This window comes from Oncorhynchus mykiss, chromosome 21 (assembly GCF_057628025.1).
Source record: "Oncorhynchus mykiss isolate SJ-2025 chromosome 21, ASM5762802v1, whole genome shotgun sequence".
NCBI classification, from domain to species: domain Eukaryota; kingdom Metazoa; phylum Chordata; class Actinopteri; order Salmoniformes; family Salmonidae; genus Oncorhynchus; species Oncorhynchus mykiss.
In genome coordinates, this window is record NC_143042.1 from 47,945,558 (window position 1) to 47,972,500 (window position 26,943).

Genomic DNA, 26,943 nt, shown 5'->3' on the forward strand with positions numbered 1-26,943 from the left:
CTCTCAATAGCAAGGCTATGCTCACAGGTATTCTGCCACTGTGTACTCTCTGTTTAGGACCAGATAGCATTCCAATTTTCTCTGTTTCTTGGTTGATTCTTTCCGGTGTGTCAAATAGTTTATCTTTTTGCTTTTTCATCATTTGGTTGGGTCCAAATGATGAAAAAATGAACAATAAACATTACACTCACACAAGTTCTCTCTCGCTCTCTCTCTTTTATCCTTCCTGTTGTGTATTGATATTCTAGTTTTATCCCTGTAGGGCACCTGTAACCCCCCTTGCTTACCTACGTTTAAATGCTTGGAATGTTCTTCCTGTGAAACGCATTAAACAATGCCCACATTAATTTCCACTCCCGTCTCATGTCCTGTCCTTATATTAGTTGTATAAGTAATGTTAGGGTTGAGTCAATTCAAATCTGGTATCAGGATAAATATGACATTGAGTCACCAATTGTATACTATGTATTTTTTATCAGCTAAGCAATAAGTGGAAAATGTCATTTTCGTATATACGGGCTCTCTGTCCCACCTCGCAGGGCAAACAGAGAACTGACTTGTTCCTGACAAAGATATTATAATATACTATTGACAGAAGTAGTTCCTGCTTCCGAGCCAGCCAGTCAGAATAGAGACTGGGCGTGGTTTAGACTCACCCAGCCTATCGTTGATTGTTGGCGCAGAGCTGGTCCCATCCCCCGGGCGCTCCAGCGGTCAGTCGTTGTAATTGTGTAGAATATACAGTTATCAGGCACCTGGCTCCTGTTATCTAACAAAAGACAGTTTGTTCTCGCAACACTACGTTCTGAATGTGCCCCCCCCAACTCATTGCACAGTTCCTGTCTTCATGTTATTCTGTATTTTTCCATCATGAGAAAGGCCCATGGCCCTGAAACTGTTAACAATGTCTCAAGTCAGCTATGTTGCATAACCCATACATCCACACAAGCCAACAGCAGATAATATTCAATCACATATATGGTAACGGGCTATAGTGCATAACACAGAATCCTCATAGTAATACAGTGTGCTATACAACAAAACTGGCGACGAGGAAGAAAGGTTCTCACGTTTGCGGTCATTATCTTCGGCAGAAAGTCTGAGTTAAATTCGTAATTTTTTTTCCTCTGTAGAAAGACGCAAACAAAACGTGGAGCTAGCCAGTCGAGTGATGCTAACTAGCTTTTGATGTCACAGCAATGAGACCCTCGAGGGATAGGAAGAGTTTCGCTGCGGGAGAAAGTGAAGTCAGCGTGAGTTAAAATAAAAAACAGTCTGGGAGTAAGGGACCGTCTGAAAAGTGTGAGAAATAAAAAATAAATGGAAAATGTCTGCATTGGTTTGAAATATAGGAACATTTGATGAATCTGTGGAACAATGGAGTTCTTACACAGAACGTTTGGAGTACTTTGTGTTGGCAAATGGAATTAAAGCAGAAGATATTGTGCCAACATTTTTGACTGTTATGGGAGGAAAAACATTCAATCTACTGCGCAGCCTAGTAACGCCTGAAAAACCTGGTGATAAATCATATCATGATTGTGGCTACCTTAAAAAGGCATTATTCTCCCAAACCACTGATAATCGCAGAGAGATTCAGGTTTCATAAGAGAAATCAAGAGGAGGGGGAATCAATCTCACAGTTTGTGGCTGTATTGAAACAGTTGTCTGAACACTGTGAATTTGGGCGATCAATGAGTGACACTATACGTGATAGGTTAGTGTGTGGCATGCGCAGCGAGGAAATTCAGAAACGCCTTTTGATTGAGAGTAACTTAACATTGCAGAGAGCAATAGAAGTGAGTACGTCAATGGAAATGGCAAATAAAGACGCACAACAGCTAAGTGCATCGACCAAAGTGCATAAGGTGTCTACGTGGTTAAAAAACAAGGCAGGAGGTGGGAAGCCATGCTATCGCTGTGGGAAACCAGGTCACCAAGCAGAGGAGTGTTGGTGCAAAGACTTAGACTGCAGAAGTTGTGGAAAAAAGGGTCACATCGAACGTGCATGTAAAAACAAAAAGACACAATCAAACAAAGTACTGAACAAAGGAAAAGCCACTTCAGGAAGTACAAAAATAAAGTGCATAAAATGGAGCACACAGAGGATGAACAAAGTGATACCCTGTCTGAAGGGGAAGAATCGTTGCATGTTTTGTCCATTTCAGACAATGGATACGGATACTGGGTGACACCGCTACTGGATGGAAACGCAGTACCGATGCAAGTGGACACTGGAGCAGCCATATCTTTGCTGCCTGAGGCTGTATACAAGGAGAAACTACATCCCCTCACACTACAGCCCACAAAGATGATGCTGAAAACATACACCGATGAGATTGTTCCAGTGAGAGGAAGTGTGATTGTTACAGTGGAGCTCAACAAACAGAAGGTAAAGATACCACTCTACATTGTGAAAGGAAACCATTCAGCATTGCTAGGACGCACATGGCTGGAAAAGATCAAACTAAACTGTCAGGAAATTCACATGGTTACAAAAGAAGACACAAACCTACATGGGATATTAAGGATATCGTGGAAAGGAGAACTTGGCAGTATGAAGGACATAACAGTTAAATTGACAGTGAAACCAGACAGCAAGCCAAAATGCTTCAAAGCTAAACCTGTCTCATACGCCATAAAACCAAAAGTTCCAGTCATGAAAAAAGATGGATCACTAAGACTTTCAAAGTCACCATTAACCCAGTCTTGACTGCTGAAAAATATCCACTACCCCTCATTGACAACCTCTTTTCTGGTTTAGCTGGAGGATAAAAATTCAGTAAGATAGGCCTGACATAAGTCTATCTACAGATGCATGTTGACTAAGAGTCACAAGAACTGTTGACCATAGTGACTCACAAAGGACTGTACAGGTACTGGAGGCTTCCTTATGGAATCACCTCAGCTCTGTCCTTGTTTCAGAGAGCTATGGACCAGATACTGAGTGGGCTCACTGGGGTCCAATGTTACCTCGATGATCTACTCATCACCGGCAAAAACGAGCAGGAGCACCTGAGAAACCTGAATGTTACACTACAGAGATTAGAAGAGTATGGTCTGAGGGTCCGAAAGAACAAATGCAAGTTTTTCCGGCCCTCTGTTGAGTACCTGGGCCACGTCATCGACAGTTCGGGGCTCCACAAGGCGCCATCGAAGTTGAAGGCCGTTGCGGAAGCTCCATCCCCAAGGAACGTGAATCAGCTGAGATCAGTCTTAGGACTACTGACATACTACGCAAAGTTTGTGCCAAACCTACCTAACATGTTAAAGCCACTGCATGAACTTTTGAACAAAACCAAACAGTGGAAGTGGACAGACAGACGTGAGGAGGCCTTCAAGTGAAAACAGCCTTAGCTCAGTCAGAGGCCCTAACCCACTTCAACCCCAACTTTCCATTACAGTTGGCATGTGATGCATCGCCTTATGGCGTTGGTGCGGTTGTCTCACACATCATGCCATCAGGTGAAGAAAGGTCAATTGCTTTCGCATCACGGACCTTAAGTAAAGCAGAGAGCAATTATGCACAGATAGAGCGTGAAACACTCGCCATTGTGTTTGGAGTTAATAAGACATTTCATCAGTTTCTGTTTGGCCGACGATTCACACTGCTGACGGACCATAGACCCCTCACCTCCATCTTTGATCCCCACACCGGCATTCCGTTGCTTGTCCAAACGATAAAGCAAGCTTTAAAATCATCACAAGGGATCGGCTCCCTCAATAGGCGCCTAAACACCTTCCTGTTAACCTACAGAAACACTTCCCATGCTACAACCAAAGTGGCACCCGCGTCAGCCATGATGAAAAGTCAGCTTCACATGCGACTCAACCTGAGACCTGGACTGAAAGACTTAACAGGTTGTACAGACACAACAGCGAGCACAGGTGGAGAGACAGAGCAAAGCAAAAAAACAGAAGCTTCATAGCTGGAGAGAGAGTTCTTGCTCGGAACTACTGCAAAGGTCCAAAGTGGATACCAGCCGCTGTGGTTGCACATGTATGTCCTACACAGTTCACTCACCGGAAAACATCATCTGGAGGAGACACGTGGATCAACTGTTGCCAGGAACCAACCTCAGAGATGACTCATACCGTGACAAACCAAGATCAGCTACTGGAGACCTACCATGACTACGAGCCATCACCTGAACATCCACTGCAGCAACCTACAAATGTGGAAAGTGCTCCGGACTAACCTGAACCAGCCAGAGTGCCTACTCAGGGTACTGTTGCACCCCTGTCTGGGCATACACCATCACCACTCAGACTCAGAGATAATGTGACTGTAGACTCACCTGTACGTCGTCATTAACCTGCAAGAGAAAGACGACCCCCTGACAATTTGACTATTTAGTAACCCCCGACATTGGGGCAGAATACACCCCAGGGTTAAGTCTGGGAACTGAGGCAATCGACCCTCTTTCCCTAGTTTAAAAAAGGTTATTCTGAAAAGTTAATTTATTTACATTAAGAGGACTTATGTTAAAAAGAAAACAATAGGCAAAACAGTTAATATTTACATTGAATATTTTCCTTATGAGTCATCAAAGGAATATGTTGTGTGTTGATATTCTAGTTTTGTCCCTTTAGGGCACCTGTAACCCCCCCTTGCTTACCTACGTTAAAATGCTTGGAATGTTCTTCCTGTGAGACGCATTAAACAATGCCCACATTAATTTCCACTCCTGTCTCATGTCCTGTCCTTATATTAGTTGTATAAGTAATACAGTGTGCTATACAACACTTCCCCTGTCTTTTCTATTCTGTATCTCTCTCTGTATAGCCCCCCCCTCCCTTCCTCTCTTCCTTCCTTGAGCACAAGGCTGTGTCTCACTTAGGTCCTGCCTGCCTGGATTCCACATTACAGTCCACCCCAGCCAGAGGAGACGTCCAACTGCCTCTTTCCCCTTATTCTGTCTCTCTGAATGACAGACAGAGAACTTTCTCCAACCACACACAGAGGAGAAAACACTGTGTCATGTCACCGTAGCAGTGTGCCGTCTGTCACGTCACAGGACAATACCAGAGCAGAGTCAGCAAAGGACAATCATCAACTGAAACACATCTAAGATTGTAGAAAAGGCTTCATGATTTCTGTTCCTTGCAAAACCGTAGTCTACAGTATCGGTATGTGCTTTACCTTGTACTTCTCAGTAGCATTTTACAGCACCGTTGCAAAGCACCTTCAGGAAAAATGCAGTACATTATTTAAACATCTCTTTGTTTAGCATCATTCCTATAGTCAAAGGCTATCAATGCCTTGCCAATAACCTAAAGATACATTTTACGATTCACGCTTGCATTCTTGAAGCACTTGATTGCCGGGTTATAGCGACACAAATTAGCCAGATTTATTACAGTATTATGTGAACATTTATTGTAGAAATGTCCACCTGTCAAATCAGTTAACATTCAGTCATTTTCAATAGTCTGATATTCTTGTCATTACACCCACTGACATTAACAATACGACTTAATACTGTAACAGACAGCGTTCCCATGAGAACAAAGACATTGCTGTTGGTCTAGATCAGTATTCCTCTCAGGGAGGTGAGAGAGGGGAACATGCTGCCCACTGCCTGGTCACGCTCTGTCTGTCCCCTCTCTCTCTCCTCCCTTCTCCCCCCCCCCCTCTCTCTCTACTCCCTTCATGTCTGTCTCTCTCTCTCTACTCCCTTCTTGTCTGTCTCTCTCTTCCTCCCTCCCTCTGCTCTTCACCAATCTGTGTCTCTGTCTATGGGACTGAGGCTCTTTTTGGTGGGATGGGGTGAGGAGTTGTCTCTGACATTCATCTGACCAGCCCTCTGAGAAGTAGCTCTAGCCGCTACCGCGCGCAGGATGGCTTCACTGACTGGCCAGAACATACACATTCACTGAATTGGATATTGGTGTGTGTGTGTGTGTGTGTGTGTGTGTGTGTGTGTGTGTGTGTGTGTGTGTGTGTGTGTGTGTGTGTGTGTGTGTGTGTGTGTGTGTGTGTGTGTGTGTGTGTGTGGATTGATAGACAGATATCTTGATAGAAAGAAGATGATGGAAAGTCTGTCTTATTATCTTCCTCCCCTCTGACCCTGTTGAACAGGAGGCTGGAAGAGGAGGACATAGTTCATGACCCTGCTACTGACTCTGGGTTACTATAAGACTTGGAAAAGACATGCCTTAGCACTCTGGGTGATGAGTAGCATAGGTCAAGCCATAGATTGCCTTATACTGTGGTAAACAATACCTTGTCTTACATAGAGATACTATAGATAGCATATCTCACAGCCAGGTATGGTCTCCCCCCCCTTTCTCTCTCTCCCTTTCTCTCTCTCTCTCTCTCTCGCTCTCTCTCTCTCGCTCTCTGTCTCTCTTTGTGTCTTTCTCTCTGTATCTCTCCCTCTCGCTCTCTCTCTCTCGCTCTCTCTCTCTCGCTCTCTGTATCTCTCCCTCCCTCCCTCTCGCTCTCTCTCTCTCTCGTTCTGTCTCTCTCTCTCTCTCTCTCTCTCTCAATCTCTCTCTCCTTTTCTTTCTCTGCTGCCTGTTGCTGAGGAGGGGGGCGTTGTTGTTAGCTTCCCTGTGGAGCCTCAGTATCTGGCTTCAGTCCAGGTGTGACACACAAACACATCTAATCTGTGTTCCCATGTACATGTATGTGACCTTATGCCCTTCATCAATTGTCTAATATTAACCTGCTGTTTTTCTATCTCCTCTCTTTTAGGTTCAAATATTATGGACAACTGTTTTGTACCTGGTTTGGTTCTGAAGGCTTGTGGTACCTGTTTTGTACCTGGTTTGTTTCTGAAGGCTTGTGGTACCTGTTTTGTACCTGGTTTGTTTCTGAAGGCTTGTGGTACCTGTTTTGTACCTGGTTTGTTTCTGAAGGCTTGTGGTACCTGTTTTGTACCTGGTTTGTTTCTGAAGGCTTGTGGTACCTGTTTTGTACCTGGTTTGTTTCTGAAGGCTTGTGGTACCTGTTTTGTACCTGGTTTGTTTCTGAAGGCTTGTGGTACCTGTTTTGTACCTGGTTTGTTTCTGAAGGCTTGTGGTACCTGTTTTGTACCTGGTTTGTTTCTGAAGGCTTGTGGTACCTGTTTTGTACCTGGTTTGTTTCTGAAGGCTTGTGGTACCTGTTTTGTACCTGGTTTGTTTCTGAAGGCTTGTGGTACCTGTTTTGTACCTGGTTTGTTTCTGAAGGCTTGTGGTACCTGTTTTGTACCTGGTTTGTTTCTGAAGGCTTGTGGTACCTGTTTTGTACCTGGTTTGTTTCTGAAGGCTTGTGGTACCTGTTTTGTACCTGGTTTGTTTCTGAAGGCTTGTGGTGTACTTGAGAAACTTGGACCATGATTACAGTTCAATACTGTGAGCTAAAAGTCCATGCAGGGCTTTTTAGATCACTTGCAGTGAGTTTGTTATGTGTTTTACTTATATCTGTGACTGGTTGTCTTCTATTAGTTCTCTGGGGGGTTACTCTACTCTACTGTGAAGGATCCGGGAGGGTTTCTCTAATGACCATGACACAGATTCTAATAGTACTATTCCACCAACAACACTCATTATATCCCCCTGTGCTGTTATTGTTGGACTGTCACAGGCTCCTCTTCACCTGGAATAATGGCTGTTGGGTGTGTCTGTGTGCGTGTGTAACCTGTGTAAAGTGTGTTTACAGACGAGCTACGCTGCCCAGCTCAGGTTTATTTCATGAGGAAATTAGAAGTGACTTTCCCTTCCCAAAACAAATGGATTCCCATGGGAATTCAGTCTAACCTTGGCGGGACATTGAGCGATAAATTCATCAAAACTGAACGACTAAAAACAAGGAAGGAAAAGCAAAACTTAAAAGGTGTTTTAAGATCTCTTTTAAATATGTCCACAGTTTCAGCCCTCAGGTTCTCTGGCCGGCTATTCCAGAGGCTGCCTCTTGCTCCTATGTATTGGGATAGTTAAAAGGCCAGGGGACCTGAGGGACCTACTGGGTACAGAACTTTAAAAGCATGTCTGACATGTATTGGGGTGCACAATCATGGATTGATTTAAAAACCAATAGGAGATGCTTAAAATGAATTCTAAAACCCACAGACAGCCAGTCAGAGACCTTAAAACCAGTGTAATGTGTGCCCTCTGTCTAGTCTTGGTCAGTACCCATGCTACAGCATTCTGTATGTTTTACAGTACAGAGACCTTAAAACCAGTGTAATGTGTGCTCTCTGTCTAGTCTTGGTCAGTACCCGTGCTGCAGCATTCTGTATGTTTTCCAGTTGATCAATGGCTTTCTTGGGTAGATCAGACAGGAGATCATTACAGTAGTCAAGCCTGCTTGTAATAAAAGCATGGATGAGTCTCTCTGTATAAGACTGAGAGAGAAACGGCTGCACCTTGGCAATGTTCCTCAGGTGGTAAAAATATGTTTTGGTCACATGACTCAAAATGGAGTTCAGAATCTAAAACATCACCTAGGTTTCTTAACCTGGTGTTTTATCTTTATTGCCCGTGAATCAAAATGTGCGGCCAGATGAAGTTGTGAGCCATCCAAGTATTTCAATCACTAATACAGTCTAATAATTTATCCGTGGAGCTGAAATTCTCTGGTGACACAGACATGTAAAGTTTGTGTATTGTCTGCATAGCAGTGAAAATCAATGCCGTGTTTTCTGATAATGCTGCCAAGGGGTAACTAATATTAACTGAACAGTACCGGACCCAAAATCAAAGTCCCACTCCATCTATTTTATAACCTTTCCTGTTGAAAAACTATATTACAAGTGTAAATACAGTAAAGTACACACACTTAAGGGTCCCAAAACTATTTATTCAGAAAATGTGTTTTTTAGACACAATTGCGAAATTCAAGGGTTTGATAATTCAAGGAGTTGGTCTGATGGTGCACTCTGACATCATCAGCCTCCCTACCTGCTTGCTGGAACAATAGAGGTACAATAGAGGGACAAAAGAGGAAAGCCCCCCCCCCCCCCCCCCCCCCCCCCACCTGTGCTATGTCAGAGGACACCTGGACCGCCTATTGAGATGTGCCTTTTGATAAACTCATTTATCACCTGATTTACTTTTCAGCTTTTTAAGATAACTAAATGGGGTCCAATACTGAGCTTCTGCTGTATGAGAACCAAGAGTTCAGAGGTCTGATTGAAAATGGATACCCGACTTCATAAGATTAATGCCCATCGACTTCTGCATTAAACTTTAAAAGTTAGGTTGAAAGTCTCTGGCAAAAGTGAGTGAGTGAAGATCCTTTCACTGTATCAGACAGTATAATGGTTTGAATGATATTACAATTTCAAAGTTAATATCATTTCTGTGTCTGGAGTGTGTCTGTCTTCTTTTGCCAATGCAAGGTTCTCTAAATGCTTTCTCAATGTTGAGAGAACATTAGCATGTCCTATGCTTTTGGACCACATGACCAGACTAGGAAAATATTCTGAGGCCCTAGTTATGCAATAGCCTGCTATGGACTGGAGTTCTTCCTGGCTGGATCATGTAGATAGGAAAAACTCAAGCAAAATGGTTCCCTAGGGCTCACTCTCTCAGATCCCGAACAGAGAGTTAAAATAGCCTGTGGTTAAACGGGCTACGCATAACATAACATTCTATGGCACGAATGTCCCTGAGTGACTTCACATTGATGTTTCTAATTGTATGTTTTGTCCCAACATGGCTGTAGGAGATATGTTTCAACTAGTCTGTACAGACGGCAGGTAGCCGTGGTTAGTGGTTAGAGCGTTGGGCCAGTAACCGAAAGGTTGGCGGATTGAATCCCTGAGCTGACAAGGTAAAAATCTGTCGTTCTGCCCCTGTACAAGGCAGTTAACCCACTGTTCCCAGGCCGTCATTGTAAATAAGAATTTGTTCTTAACTGACTTGCCAGTTAAATAAAGGTACAATAAAAAAGACATGAAACACTCATCAGTTTCAATTGCAATCAATGGTAGCTGGGCAGGAAGTCAACCCCTATGCCTAACACACTGTTCCCAGCAATGTACAGCACTAACTGTAACTGTGGTAGCTAATGTTGTGGTGATATATTTTCAACAAGGCTATCAGTGTAACAGATGATACTGTATCATACACTCTGCGGTCAGTTTATTAGGTACACCCATCTAATACCCGGTCAGACTCCCCTTTGCCTCCAAAACAGCCTGAATTCTTTGGGGTGTGGAAACATTGCTCAATTGGATATCAAGGGACGTATCGTGTGCCAGAAAAATATTACACCACCGCCAGCAGCCTGTACCGTTGATACCAGGCAGGATGGGGCCATGGACTCACGCTGCTTACACCAATCCTGACTCTGACATCAGCATGACGCAACAGGAACTGGGATTCTTCGGACCAGGCAATGTTTTTCCATTCTTAAAATTGTCCAGTGTTGGTGATCGCGTGCCCAATGGAAACGTTTCTTCTTGTGACAAGGATAAACGAGTTGTGTGTTCTGAGGTGCCGTTCTGTACACCACTGTTGTACTGCACTGTTATTTGTCTGTTTGTGGCCCGCCTATTAGCTTGGACCATTCTTGACATTCTCCTTCGACCTCTCATCAACAATCTGTTTCCACCCACAGTACTGACTGGATGTTTTTAGTTTGTTGCACCATTCTCAGTAAACTCTGGACACTGTCGTGCGTGAAAAGCCCAGGAGGGCATCCGTCTCTGAGATACTGGATCTGGCGCGCCCGGCACCAATGATTATACCACGCTCAAAGTCACTTAGGTCACTGGTTTTGCCCATTCTAACGTTCAGTTGAACAGTAACTTAATGCCTCGATGCCTGTCCGCATGCTTTCTATAGCAAGCCACAGCAACGTGACTCATTGTCTGTAGGAGCGAACCATTTTCGTGAACGGGGTGCTGTACCTAATAAACTGTCCACTTAGTGTATGTTGTTTACTGTTAGAGGTAATCAAGTCTTCCCACCACTATATGTACAATCAGAATCACCTGTATTATACAGACAGAATATACAGCCAGAATATATAACTAGAATATACAGAAAGAATATATAGACTGGATATATAGACAGAATATGCAGACAGAATATATAACCAGGATATGTAGACAGAATATATAACCAGGATATGTAGACAGAATATATAACCAGAATATATAGACAGAATATATAGACAGAATATATAGACATAATATACAGACAGAATATATAAACAGACTATATAGACAGAATATATAGACAGAATATATAACCAGGATATGTAGACAGAATATATAACCAGAATATATAGACAGAATATATAGACAGAATATATAGACAGAATATATAACCAGGATATGTAGACAGAATATATAACCAGGATACGTAGACAGAATATATAGACAGAATGTACAGACAGAATATACAGACAGAATGAACAGACAGAATGAACAGACAGAATATACATATATAATGGAATTTACACATAATCCACATACGGTATGAATGTGTCACTATATAGTGCACTAATTTGGACCAGGACCCATATGTCTGTGGTCAAAAGTAGTGCACTATATAGGGAATAGGGTGCCATTTGGGGGCTCACATTTGGTCTCTGTAATATGCAGTCCTCTCCTAGGTCCAAGCGTCAGTAACACAAGCACAGAACCTGAGATCACTGACAGTTCTTAGATCAATACTGTTAATGATGGGTAATGACGGGTCACAGAATGGATCTATGTACCCTTCCCTGTTAGCCATCTGTTAGCGCCATAGCAGCTGACACAGGCCTACCCATGATTTGTAGTGATACAGTATTTCATTAGAGAGGGAGGGAGAGAGAGACAACACCGTATGGAGGTTTTCCCACTGGTCCTAGACCAGTTGTGACTGAGTTATGAATCAGGCGTCATCTCCCTGTGGCATTCTGAGTACCCCCCTCTACATCTGATTTAGGATCAGGCGATAAACATGTTTAACTGAAAGACATGGAAAAGATGGATGGAGAAAGAAAAGGCTGATGCATGCAGTGTGTGTGTGACTGTGCGTGTGTGTGACTGTGTGTGTGGCGGTGATATATGTCTGGTGTTAGTCATGTGATGGAAACAGTTACTGTCCATTCTCCCATGCTGTGTTTACGGGTTATTCTAGGTACCCCATACTCAACTGATGGGCCGCGGACCCCCCCCCCCCCCCCCCCCCCTGTATCATATAAACACACATAAAACATGAAACAATGAGTAGAATTGCAGGATATTTGCATTAAAACAGAAAAAAAATCTCTGCCCAATGCAAAATGTGCCACCTAGGACATTTGTGTGACCGGACCTTCTCAAATGGTACTTGAGTACCCCTGGCCTAGGTTATAGAAGAGGTATTTCAATGTAACACTTCTATCTATTGATGTCTATGGAAGAGGTATCTCATTGTAACACTTCTATCTATATGTCTATGGAAGAGGTATCTCAATGTATTACTGCCATCTATTGGTGTCTATGGAAGAGATATTTCAATGTAATACTGCCATCTATATGTCTATGGAAGAGGTATCTCATTGTAACACTTCTATCTATATGTCTATGGAAGAGGTATCTCAATGTATTACTGCCATCTATTGGTGTCTATGGAAGAGATATTTCAATGTAATACTGCCATCTATATGTCTATGGAAGAGGTATCTCATTGTAACACTTCTATCTATATGTCTATGGAAGAGGTATCTCAATGTATTACTGCCATCTATTGGTGTCTATGGAAGAGATATTTCAATGTAATACTGCCACAGATACAAACAGATATATACTGTATTAGACAGCTGTAAACACTAACAGATAGATACTGTATTAGACAGCTGTAAATACTAACAGATATATACTGTATTAGACAGCTGTAAACACTAACAGATAGATACTGTATTAGACAGCTGTAAATACTAACAGATATATACTGTATTAGACAGCTGTAAACACTAACAGATATATACTGTATTAGACAGCTGTAAACACTAACAGATAGATACTGTATTAGACAGCTGTAAACACTAACAGATATATACTGTATTAGACAGTTGTAAACACTAACAGATAGATACTGTATTAGACAGTTGTAAGTACTAACTGATATATACTGTATTAGACAGCTGTAAACACGAACAGATATATACTGTATTAGACAGTTGTAAATACTAACAGATATATACTGTATTAGACAGCTGTAAACACTAACAGATATATACTGTATTAGACAGCTGTAAACACTAACAGATATATACTAACAGATATATACTGTATTAGACAGCTGTAAATACTAACAGATATATACTGTATTAGACAGTTGTAAGTACTAACTGATAGATACTGTATTAGACAGTTGTAAACACTAACTGAAATATACTGTATTAGACAGTTGTAAGTACTAACTGATAGATACTGTATTAGACAGCTGTAAATACTAACAGATATATACTGTATTAGACAGTTGTAAGTACTAACAGATATATACTGTATTAGACAGTTGTAAATACTAACAGATATATACTGTATTAGACAGTTGTAAGTACTAACTGATAGATACTGTATTAGACAGCTGTAAATACTAACAGATATATACTGTATTAGGCAGTTGTAAGTACTAACTGATATATACTGTATTAGACAGCTGTAAATACTAACAGATATATACTGTATTAAACAGTCGTAAACACTAACAGATATATACTGTATTAGACAGTTGTAAATACTAACAAATATATACTGTATTAGACAGCTGTAAACACTAACAGATATATACTGTATTAGACAGCTGTAAACACTAACAGATATATACTGTATTAGACAGCTGTAAACACTAACAGATATATACTAACAGATAGATTAGACAGCTGTAAACACTAACAGATATATACTGTATTAGACAGCTATAAACACTAACAGATATATACTGTATTAGACAGGTGTAAATACTAACAGATATATACTGTATTAGACACCTGTAAACACTAACATATATATACTGTATTAGACACCTGTAAACACTAACAGATATATACTAACAGATAGATTAGACAGCTGTAAACACTAACAGATATATACTGTATTAGACACCTGTAAACACTAACAAATATATACTGTATTAGACAGTTGTAAATACTACAGTAATTACTGCATCCTTCCTTGATACTGTAACTTCCTTAGAGAAATTGCTTATCTGACATTACTGGGATGGATGGTGTTACTTTCAGATATGCAACGGCTGTGTATGATCACTGATTACTTCACAGAATGGAGGGAAGAAGGAACGGTTTAAAAGTCTCCAAACATTGTCTTCGATCCATCATGTGTGTTTGCCACATCGATTGCCCTTGATATATCTCCTCCGATTTATTCTGCTGTAGTGAAGTTGCCCTTGATATATCTCCTCCGATTTATTCTGCTGTAGTGAAGTTGCCCTTGATATATCTCCTCCGATTTATTCTGCTGTAGTGAAGTTGCCCTTGATATATCTCCTCCGATTTATTCTGCTGTAGTGAAGTTGGCCTTGATATATCTCCTCCGATTTATTCTGCTGTAGTGAAGTTGGCCTTGGAAATGAGAGCTTCTCACAGATGTGTGTGCAAAACCCTCTGTTATGTATTGCTAGCACTATCCATAATGAATACCATAATGAACAGCCTCACAGGGATTCTGATGACTGAGGGAACCTTGCAGAAACAATGTAGCTTCATTATGACACGCTTTGACAGTTATCGGAACTATGAAGTTATGGATCATTTGGCTAGATTATGCGAAACAGGGATACTAATGGATTCCTTTAAACCAATCAAACATGTGCTCTTTAATCACTTCCTCTTGCTCTTTTCCTGCGCAGTAGACCTGATTAATCAATGACCCAGTACTCATCTCCGGTCTGGCTGGCAGTAAACAGCAGCAGAAGGCCCTCAGCATGTCATAAATGATCGATGCTGTCTGAAGTCTTAATGACCTATGAGGCGGGTCACGCTAACAACCCGTAATGACCAATGAGGCGGGTCACACTAATGACCCCCATTTATCCTTTATGAGCAGCAGGGATGATGCGGTGTGTGTGTGTGTGTGTGTATAAACAAACAGAATTATTAAACTCTAAAGGGCATCCAAGAAGAAACCAGAGGGGAAGACTGTGGTTGGACGTGCACGGCAATGAACTTTATTGATATACTGACTGTAATAGAGTTTTGGTAGAACCCTGGCATTGTAAGCACCATGCTCTACCAACTGAGTCACACAGGACCACCATGACTGACTTGTATAACCTGTGTGTGAGAGGTTGAAGTACTGTAAATACAGTGTGTTAATACAGTGTGTAAATACAGTGTGTTAATACAGTGTGTAAATACAGTGTGTTAATACAGGGTGTTAATACAGGGTGTTAATACAGGGTGTAAATACAGGGTGTAAATACAGGGTGTAAATACAGGGTGTTAATACAGGGTGTTAATACAGGGTGTTAATACAGTGTGTAAATACAGGGTGTTAATACAGGGTGTTAATACAGTGTGTAAATACAGTGCCCGACTCGTCTATATACCTTGTGCCAGCCAATGCCAATACTGAGGGCTTGAGTAAGCTCACATTTCAGGTCTGCAGTGAAGGTTAGTTCTCACCTGTCCCTTTTCCAGAGGTCTGTCCAGGACTGACTCTGACAGACAGAAAGCTATGGTCTAGAGACCCTTTGATATCATATGAACCAATCACTGGTGTTGGGCCCATGTTCCAGGTAGAAGTTACTCTTTTAGGATCACAGTTGCCCCTAACCACAGATCTGGGATCTGATTACCCTATTCCCTAATCCTAACCTTAACTGTTATCCGTTAACTGGATGAAAAATGCTCAGGTTAGCATTTTTCATTATGAATCTTGTTCTGGAGGCAGCTCTGCAGAATGCTCACTAGCTGGCACAGCCACAAAGTCATAAAATCACATTTTAAACCAAACCCTAGCCTTAAGTACACTTGTTTTTATAGGTTTTTACAATGCAGACAATTTTGACTTTGCAGCTGGCCTATCTAAGGGGAACTCGCTCAATTCTGCCTCTAGGAGTAATGCCAATAAACGTCAAACTGCGAAAACGGCGGATCCTGATATATAATAAACTGGGTGGTTCGAGCCCTGAATGCTGATTGTCTGACAGCCGTGATATATCAGACCGTATACCACGGGTATGACAAAACACTTATTTGTACTGCTCTAATTACGTTGTTAACAAGTTTATAATAGCAATAAGGCACCTCAGAGGTTTGTGATACATGGCCAATATGCCACGGATAAGGGCTGTATGCAGACACTCCACATTGTGTCGTGACTATGAACAGCCCTTAGCCGTGGTATATTGGCCATATAACACACCTCCTCAGGCCTTATTGATTATTCTGCACACCTCTTTGTATTGCCAGACTGTATGGTCCATTCATAACAGGGATCATCAACTAGATTCAGCCGTGGAACAATTTTTTCAATGAGCGGGTGGATGGTCAGGGGGCTGGAACATAATTACAAATCATTTGTAGACTACAAATTGACAGCAAGAAGTACAATTGGCCCAGCGTCGTCCGGCTTTGGCCAGGGTAGGCCGTCATTGTAAATGAGAATTTGTTCTTAACTGACTTGCCTAGTTAAATAAAAATACATAAATAAATGTATTAATAGGCGTGGCTTTCCAATAAAGCAACGTAGAGGAAAAACCAGTAGAGGGCGCAATGCACACACCGACAGACCAGCTCTGCTTGAATATTGACCAGGATTATAAGGGAGAGATGTATTTGGCACCAACAAGGAGTTTGATTATTGTGCTAATCCAGTATAAATAGATAACTGATATTGTGTCGTGAATTATGTATCAAGCCGTTATAAATTCCAATCAAGTTTTTGTTCAAATTCATGTCACCATCTTTGTGTTCATAAAGGCTTTCAGTGTATCTCTCCAGAGGGAAGGTCAATGTATCCGTAAGTGTGTTGCCTGTGTGGGTTTTGTCTGGGTCATTAATCGCTGGTCTGCAGCTGCTCTCTCTCTCTCTCTCTCTCTCTCTCTCTTTCTCTCTCTTTCTCTCTCTTTCTCTCTCTTTCTCTCTCTCTCTCTCTCTCTCCCTCTCCCTCTCCCTCTCCCTCTCTCTCTCTCTCTCTCTCTCTCTCTCTCTCTCTCTCTCTCTCTCTCTCTCTCTCTCTCTCTCTTTGTCTCTCTCTCTCTCTCTCTCTCTCTCTCTCTCTGTCTCTCTTTGTCTCTCTCTCTCTCTCTGTCTCTCTTTGTCTCTCTCTCTCTCTCTTTGTCTCTCTCTCTCTCTCTCTCTCTCTCTCTCTCTCTCTCTCTCTCTCTCTCTCTCTCTCTCTTTGTCTCCCTCTCTGTCTCCCAAATCAGTTTAGAAGAAACACAAACAAGGATCTTGTATTATTGTGAAGGGGAGACGAATGGAGTGCTAGGGATGGGCATGTGGCACTGATGCATGCATGACGATGCCATATGGTGCCATAATGTCTAGAGAAACAAACCATATTGTAATGGATGGGCATGGGTAAATGTAAAGATAAACAAATACTATTAAATAAGAGAGAGGGAGAGATAAGGGAATGCGAACAAGAAAACAAGCGAGAGGGAGAGAGAGAACAAGGGAATGAAAACAAGAAAACAAGCGAGAGGGAGAGAGAGAACAAGGGAATGAGAACAAGAAAACAAGTGAGAGGGAGAGAGAGAACAAGGGAATGAAAACAAGAAAACAAGCGAGAGGGAGAGAGAGAACAAGGGAATGAGAACAAGAAAACAAGCGAGAGGGAGAGAGAGAACAAGGGAATGAAAACAAGAAAACAAGCGAGAGGGAGAGAGAGAACAAGGGAATGAGAACAAGAAAACAAGCGAGAGGGAGAGAGAGAACAAGGGAATGAAAACAAGAAAACAAGCGAGAGGGAGAGAGAGAACAAGGGAATGAGAACAAGAAAACAAGCGAGAGGGAGAGAGAGAACAAGGGAATGAAAACAAGAAAACAAGCGAGAGGGAGAGAGAGAACAAGGGAATGAAAACAAGAAAACAAGCGAGAGGGAGAGAGAGAACAAGGGAATGAAAACAAGAAAACAAGCGAGAGGGAGAGAGAGAACAAGGGAATGAAAACAAGAAAACAAGCGAGAGGGAGAGAGAGAACAAGGGAATGAAAACAAGAAAACACGTTTATTTTTCACACCTAGTGTTGCTGTATTTTCCCTTTAATAAACTTAGCAGTTATATTTTCTGTTAAGGCATAAAATCAGAACACTTTATTTCTTGAAAAAAGCAAGTCACTACGTTTGAGTGAGGAATGTTTTTATGCATCATCCATGCTCCCTCTCCCCCTTTGTCCCTCCCCATTTTTCTAGTCTCCTCACTGTAGAGGACCACAGTAGAAGTCATAATACCCATAAAACCTAGCGGTCAAACAAGGAAATTGTTCCAATCTTTTTTCCAAGCAAGTGACCACACCCTAACTGTAAAGCCTACCCTCTTGTGGATTTGCGATGAAACTTTCTGTTTCCTCGCTCCAGAAATGTAAATATCGATCTCACCATCCCTCCATTGTCTGATTGGTGGAAACCAGAAGTCTTGTTTGAGCTAATTTAAATAACGAGTTAATTAGTGCTATTTCTAAAATAGCTGGAGTAATTTCACGACTGAACACTGCAGCTATAAAAAGGGAAAAGGCTATTTCTCATCGTCATGTGTCTAGTTTTTGTCATCTTTCTGTCAGAGCGAATGAGAGCTGCTGTGATTTCAGATAGGATGTGAAGCACTTGATAGATTGTTAGAGAGAGATTTGACTGTCTGAAAGAGATATACCTTTTCTATCCACTCCAGCAATGGTCTTATACCTTCAATGCATTTCTCTTGTTTCTGAAAAGGGTGTGGCTTTTTATTTTACAGCATGCTTGCGTGCACACACACACACACACACACACACACACACACACTCACACACACACTCCAACAGAATGAGCGACAGCCATATTCTGAGGGTCGATTCATCTCTTAGTCTTTTATCCACTGGAGGAAAATCACTTCAGACACCCCTCCACCCCTTCACCCCTCCACCCCTTCACCAGACACTCTACCCCTCCACCCCTTCACCTCTCCACACCTTAACCCCTCCACCCCTTCACCAGACACTCCACCCCTCCATCCCTCCATGACTACAACACCTCCTCCATCCCTCCATGACTACACCACCTCCTCCATCCCTCCATGACTACACCACCTCCTCCGTCCCTCCATGACTACAACACCTCCTCCATTCCTCCATGACTACACCACCTCCTCCATCCCTCCATGACTACACCACCTCCTCCATGACTACACCACCTCCTCCATGACTACACCACCTCCTCCATGACTACAACACCTCCTCCATCCCTCCATGACTACACCACCTCCTCCATGACTACAACACCTCCATCCCTCCATGACTACACCACCTCCTCCATGACTACACCACCTCCTCCATGACTACACCACCTCCTCCATGACTACACCACCTCCTCCATGACTACAACACCTCCTCCATCCCTTCATGACTACACCACCTCCTCCATGACTACACCACCTCCTCCATGACTACAACACCTCCATCCCTCCATGACTACACCACCTCCTCCGTCCCTCCATGACTACACCACCTCCTCCATGACTACACCACCTCCTCCATCCCTCCATGACTTCACCACCTCCTCCATGACTACACCACCTCCTCTGTCCCTCCATGACTACACCACCTCCTCTGTCCCTCCATGACTACACCACCTCCTCTGCCCCTCCATGACTACACCACCTCCTCCGTCCCTCCATGACTACACCACCTCCTCCATCTCTCCATGACTACACCACCTCCTCCATCCCTCCATGACTACACCACCTCCTCCATGACTTCACCACCTCCTCTGTCCCTCCATGACTACACCACCTCCTCCGTCCCTCCATGACTACACCACCTCCTCCATGACTACACCACCTCCTCCGTCCCTCCATGACTACACCACCTCCTCCGTCCCTCCATGACTACACCACCTCCTTCGTCCCTCCATGACTACACCACCTCCTCCGTCCCTCCATGACTACACCACCTCCTCCGTCCCTCCATGACTACACCACCTCCTCCGTCCCTCCATGACTACACCACCTCCTCCATCCCTCCATGACTACACCACCTCCCCCATCCCTCCATGACTACACCACCTCCTCCGTCCCTCCATGACTACACCACCTCCTCCATGACTACACCACCTCCTCCATGACTACAACACCTCCATCCCTCCATGACTACACCACCTCCTCCGTCCCTCCATGACTACACCACCTCCTCCATGACTACACAACCTCCTCCATCCCTCCATGACTACACCACCACCTCCATCCCTCCATGACTACACCACCTCCTCCATGACTACACCACCTCCTCCAAGACTACAACACCTCCTCCATCCCTCCATGACTACACCACCTCCTCCATCCCTCCATGACTACATCACCTCCTCCATCCCTCCATGACTACACCACCTCCTCCATGACTACACCACCTCCTCCATCCCTCCATGACTACACCACCTCCTCCATGACTTCACCACCTCCTCTGTCCCTCCATGACTACACCACCTCCTCCGTCCCTCCATGACTACACCACCTCCTGCGTCCCTCCATGACTACACCACCTCCTCCATCCCTCCATGACTACACAAGCTCCTCCATGATTACACCACCTTCTCCATGACTACAACACCTCCTCCATCCCTCCATGACTACACCACCTCCTCCATGACTACACCACCTCCTCCATGACTTCACCACCTCCTCTGTCCCTCCATGACTACACCACCTCCTCCGTACCTCCATGACTACACCACCTCCTCCATGACTACACCACCTCCTCCGCCCCTCCATGACTACACCACCTCCTCCATGACTACACCACTTCCTCCATCCCTCCATGACTACACCACCTCCTCCGTCCCTCCATGACTACACCACCTCCTCCATGACTACACCACCTCCTCCGTCCCTCCATGACTACACCACCTCCTCCGTCCCTCCATGACTACACCACCTCCTCCATCCCTCCATGACTACACCACCTCCTCCATGACTACACCACCTCCTCCATGACTATACCACCTCCTCCATCCCTCCATGACTACACCACCTCCTCCATCCCTCCATGACTACACCACCTCCTCCATGACTACACCACCTCCTCCGTCCCTCCATGACTACATCACCTCCTCCATCCCTCCATGACTACACCACCTCCTCCATCACTCTACGTAACCCCTGTATTTGATCGGACCAGATAAATACCCCCTCCCTCCCTCCATCCCCCTCTTATCTCTCACCCCTGCCCCCATCCAGAATCCCTCCAAACCACACCCCCCATCTCTGTCCCCATCCAGAATCCCTCCAACCCCACCCCCCTCTCCAATATTGTCTCTTTAAAAAATATATATATCTCTACTAGTGAAAGCCCCGGTTGCTATGGTTATCCCACTTAGATTGCATTACTATAGCAACGTTGTTTCCCTGGGCCTAGGATAAAAGTTACCCAGCAGGTCTCCTAGGTAGCGAGACAGACACACAGCTCAGCACATGACCCGTAATACCACAATGTAATACCACTATATTGCTGTTCGGGTGTCCCAGCCATATCATTATCAACATTTAAGGAAATAATATGCTGTCATTTGGGAAGCCACAATAAGAAGATCTTACTTGTTGAAGCGTTGTATAACACATTGCTTTACTTTAAAAGAGGAGACGTCAACATTGCATTCACTGTAAATTCTAGCCGAGCCAACGCCCATATTCAGATCAAGCCAAATCACTAAATACAGTGGCAAGAAACAGTATGTGAACCCTTTGGAATTATCTGTTTTTCTGCATAAATTGGTCATGGATGAAGACCAGATCAAATGTTAAGTCACAACAATAGACAAACACAGCCTGCTTAAACTAATAACACACAAACAATTATAATTGTTCATGTCTTTATTGAACACACCGTGTAAACATTCACAGTGCAGGGTGGGAAAAGTATGTGAACCCTTGGATTTAATAACTGGTTGACCCTCCTTTGGCAGCAATAACCTCAACCAAACATTTTCTGTAGTTGCGGATCAGACCTGCACAACGATCAGGAGGAATTTTCTGAGATCTCTTTTGTTCGAGTCATGGTTCACATCAGGCAATGCTTCTTGTGAACAGCAAACTCACATTTTGTGAGTGTTTTTTTATAGGGCAAAGCAGCTCTAACCAACATCTCCAATCTCCTCTTATTGATTGGACAGGTTAGCTGACTCCAATTAGCTTTTGGAGAAGTCATTGGCTTCAGGGTTTCACATACTTTTTCCAACCTACACTGTGAATGTTTAAATGATGTATTCAATATAGACAAGAAAAATGCAATAATTTGTGTGTTACTAGTTTAAGCGCACTGTGTTTGTCTATTGTTGTGACTTAGAAGAAGATCCGATCAAATTTGATGACCAATTTATGCAGAAATCCAGGTAATTCCAAAGGGTTCACATACTTTTTCTTGCCACTGTATATTGTATTACCATAAGTATTTCAGCCCTGTTTTACATGTATATCCTACTACCAGTCACTTTTCAGCCCTGACCTCTATATACTGTAAAACCACTCCAGTACCCCTGAACATTGAAAATGGTACTAACACTGACCTGTATATATAACCACTCCAGTACCCCTGAACATTGAAAACGGTACTAACACTGACCTGTATATATAACCACTCCAGTACCCCTGGACATTGAATAAGGTACTGGTACTGACCTGTATATATAACCACTCCAGTACCCCTGCACATTGAATAAGGTACTAACACTGACCTGTATATACAACCACTCCAGTACCCCTGCACATTGAAAAAGGTACTGACACTGACCTGTATATACAACCACTCCAGTACCCCTGGACATTGAATAAGGTACTGGCACTGACCTGTATATGCAACCACTCCAGTACCCCTGCACATTGAATAAGGTACTGGCACTGACCTGTATATGCAACCACTCCAGTACCCCTGAACATTGAAAACGGTACTAACACTGACCTGTATATATAACCACTCCAGTACCCCTGCACATTGAGTAAGGTACTAACACTGACCTGTATATACTTCCATTCTCGTGTTTCTTTAACTCTCATCGTAGTTCTTGTGTGTTTTTTATTCATACTGTTGTATCCTGTGTACATGGTGAATAGACTTTGAAACTAGTTGCTGAACCCAGTTTTTAAGGTTATATTGACATGGCACAACATATAGTCTACCCTCCAACATTCCAGTAGCAGAACTCCTTACCGTATTAATAGCTTATATGTTGATACAGCATGACTATGGACAGCAGCCTCTTCTTCCATCATATTTCATGCAGAACAAGACTGATCAGTATCTATGATGTCATCATCATTCTGCCCAGCTGGCAAACCAGCTACTATTTCTGAGGTCATGTTTTCCTGTAGATCTCTGCCTGTCAGCACAATCAATTCCTCATCAGTTCTGTTTTTAGAAGTGCCCTAATATTCATCAGTTATCAATACTGTATAGAATCAGCACACGTGACCCTTCTCTCCCATCCCTCCCCCCACTCTTCCTCCCTCCCTCCCTCCCTCCCTCCCTCCCTCCCTCCCTCCCTCCCTCCCTCCCTCCCTCCCTCCCTCCCTCCCTCCCTCCCTCCCTCCCCTCCCATCCCTCCCTGCTCTCTTTCTCCCCTCCCTCCCTCCCTCCCTCCCTCCCTCCCTCCCTCCCTCCCTCCCTCCCTCCCTCCCTCCCTCCCTCCCTCCCTCCCTCCCTCCCTCCCTCCCTCCCTCCCCTCCCATCCCTCCCTGCTCTCTTCCTCCCCTCCCATCCCTCCCTGCTCTCTTTCTCCCCTCCCTCCCTCCCTCCCTCCCTCCCTCCCTCCCTCCCTCCCTCCCTCCCTCCCTCCCTCCCTCCCTCCCTCCCTCCCTCCCTCCCTCCCTCCCTCCCCTCCCATCCCTCCCTGCTCTCTTTCTCCCCTCCCTCCCTCCCTCCCTCCCTCCCTCCCTCCCTCCCTCCCTCCCTCCCTCCCTCCCTCCCTCCCTCCCTCCCTCCCTCCCTCCCTCCCTCCCTCCCTCCCTCCCTCCCTCCCTCCCTCCCTCCCTCCCCTCCCATCCCTCCCTGCTCTCTTTCTCCCCTCCCTCCCTCCCTCCCCTCCCTCCCTCCCTCCCTCCCTCCCTCCCTCCCTCCCTCCCTCCCTCCCTCCCTCCCTCCCATCCCTCCCCGCTCTCTTCCGCCCCTCCCTCCCTCCCTCTCATCCCTCCCCCCTCTCTTCCTCCCCTCCCATCCCTCCCCGCTCTCTTCCTCCTCTCCTTCCCTCCCTCCCATCCCTCCCCACTCTCTTCCTCCCCTCCCCCCCTCCCCCTCTCCTCTCCCCTCATAAAACATTCATGCCCTGGCTGGCTGGTGTCCAGATGGCCCATGGAGCTCTGCCAGCCAGCTGAGATGGCACGTGGCCCACCACAGGCAGAGGGGGTCGGGGGCAAGGTGGAGCGGGTAGCGGGTACGGAGCTGGGGATGCACAGCAGTTTCCGTGATGTGAGCGTCGCTGCGCTGCCACAGCCGCCTGCTGCCTATGACATTGATGGGGCTGTCGAGGTGGTGGGTGGTTGGGGGCCGCCAAAATTTGCTCGCTTTTTGTCAGGGAGCTAAATCGCTTGCACACAGCAGTGGAGGCTAGACACTGCAGAGAGGCTATTCCTGGCCCTGTGTTTTCATTAAACCAACTGAGTGTGATGTGTCACTAGGTTTTCTTGCTCATTAGTCTTGCATACCGCTGGAGTGGAGACGCGGTTTCCATTGCTCTCTTTCTCTCTCGCTACACTCTCTAAATTTGTCTTTAGAAATTAGTCTGGAGACATGGCTCTTGTTAAAAGTGTGGCAGACAGGTCAACAATGGTGTCCCTCAAGTAGGTTGTGTGGAGTTTTAAATATTTGTCAGTAAATCTCTTTTGATTGTGTGACGGCGGGATCTCTTTTGATCCTTTGTGACAGCGGGAGAGATATTTAGTGGGCCGCTGGAATGTGGGAGGTTCTTTGGTCTGTGTGTGTGTGTGTGTGTGTGTGTGTGCGTGTGTGCGTGTGTGCGTGATCATTAAACCCCTGGTCTGTCAGACCAGACACATATGAAGAGTCCCACTCACACCGTTAAACACTTATAGGCTTGAGCCAAAGTCCAAGGCTCTTGTTCGTTCCTCCTCAGTCCTCAGCCTGTCAGACATTTCTCTCCCATTCTCCTCGCCGCGGTTCCTTCCAGGTTAGGTGGGTGTGATTGAGTATCTCCCGGACGCTTTTGTTCTCTCTCTCTCTTTCTCTTTCAATTCCATTTCCATTCAATTCAAAGGGCTTTACTGGCATGGGAAACATGTGTTTACATTGCCATAGCAAGTCAAATAGATAATATACAAAAGTGAAATAAACAATAAAAAGTGAACAGTAAACATTTCACTCATATAAGTTTCCAAAAGAATAAAGACATTTCAAATGTCATTATGTCTATATACAGTGTTGTAGTGATGTGCAAATAGTTACAAAATAGTACACAAGGGAAAATAAATGAACATAAATGTGGGTTTTATTTTCAGTGGTGTTTTGTTCTTCACTGGTTACCTTTTTCTTGTGACAACAGGTTACAAATCTTGCTGCTGTGATGGCACACTGTGGTATTTCACCCAGTAGATATGGGAGTTGATCGACATTTGATTTGTTTTCGAATTCTTTGTGGATCTGTGTAATCTGAGGGAAATATGTGTCTCTAATATGGTAATATATTTGGCAGGAGGTTAGGAAGTGCAGCTCAGTTTCCACCTCATTTTGTGGGCAGTGTGCACATAGCCTGTCTTCTCTTGAGAGCCATGTCTGCCTACGGCGGCCTTTCTCAATAGCAAGGTTATGCTCATTGAGTCTGTATGTAACAGTATAACTTTAATCTGTTCCCTCGCCCCTACCCGGGCTCGAACCAGGGACTTTCTGCACACATCAACAACAGTCACCCACGAAGCATCGTTACCCATCGCTCTACAAAAGCCACGGCCCTTGCAGAGCAAGGGGAACCACTACTTCAAAGTCTCAGAGCGAGTGACGTCACCGATTGAAACGCTATTAGCGCGCACCACCGCTAACTATCTAGCCATTTCACATCTGTTACATGTACATAGTTAAAGCTTTCCCTAATTTTGGGTCAGTCACCATGGTCAGGTACCGTGGTCAGTCACCATGGTCAGGTACCGTGGTCAGTCACCGTGGTCAGGTACCGTGGTCAGGTACCGTGGTCAGGCCACTGTGTACTCTGTTTAGGGCCAAATAGAATTCTAGTTTGCTCTGTTTTTTGGTTAATTATTTTCAATGTGTCAAGTAATTATCTGTTTGTTTTCTCATGATTTTGGTTGGGTCTAATTGTGTAGCTGTCCTGGGGCTCTGTTTGTGTTTGTGAACAGAGCCTCAGGACCAGCTTGATTGGTTGTAGAATTGAACGTCTCTTTTCTGGATTTTGATCATTAGCGATATCGGCCTAATTCTGCTCTGCGTGTATTATTTGTTGTTTTACGTTGTACATGGAGGATATTTCTGCAGAAATCTGTATGTTTGTCCCATTTTGTGAGGTCCTGGTTGGTGAGCGGACCCCAGACCTCACAACCATAAAGGGCAATGGGTTCTATAACTGATTCAAGTATTTTTAGCCAGATCCTAATTATGTTCCTTTTGATGGCATGGAAGGCCCTTCTTGCCTTGTCTCTCAGATCGTTCACAGCTTTGTGGAAGTTACCTGTGGCGCTGATGTTTAGGCCTGATGTTTAGGCCTGATGTTTAGGCCTGATGTTTAGGCCTGATGTTTAGGCCTGATGTTTAGGCCTGATGTTCAGGCCTGATGTTCAGGCCTGATGTTTAGGCCTGATGTTTAGGCCTGATGTTTAGGCCTGATGTTTAGGCCTGATGTTTAGGCCTGATGTTTAGGCTGA

General features: G+C 44.3%; 1 protein-coding gene across 1 annotated transcript in view; it reads left to right on the forward strand.

Moving 5' to 3' along the window:
- Positions 1–26,943, forward strand: part of LOC110500727 (ankyrin 2b, neuronal) — a 301,703-nt gene that overhangs the window by 44,414 nt on the left and 230,346 nt on the right. The window lies entirely within an intron of this gene.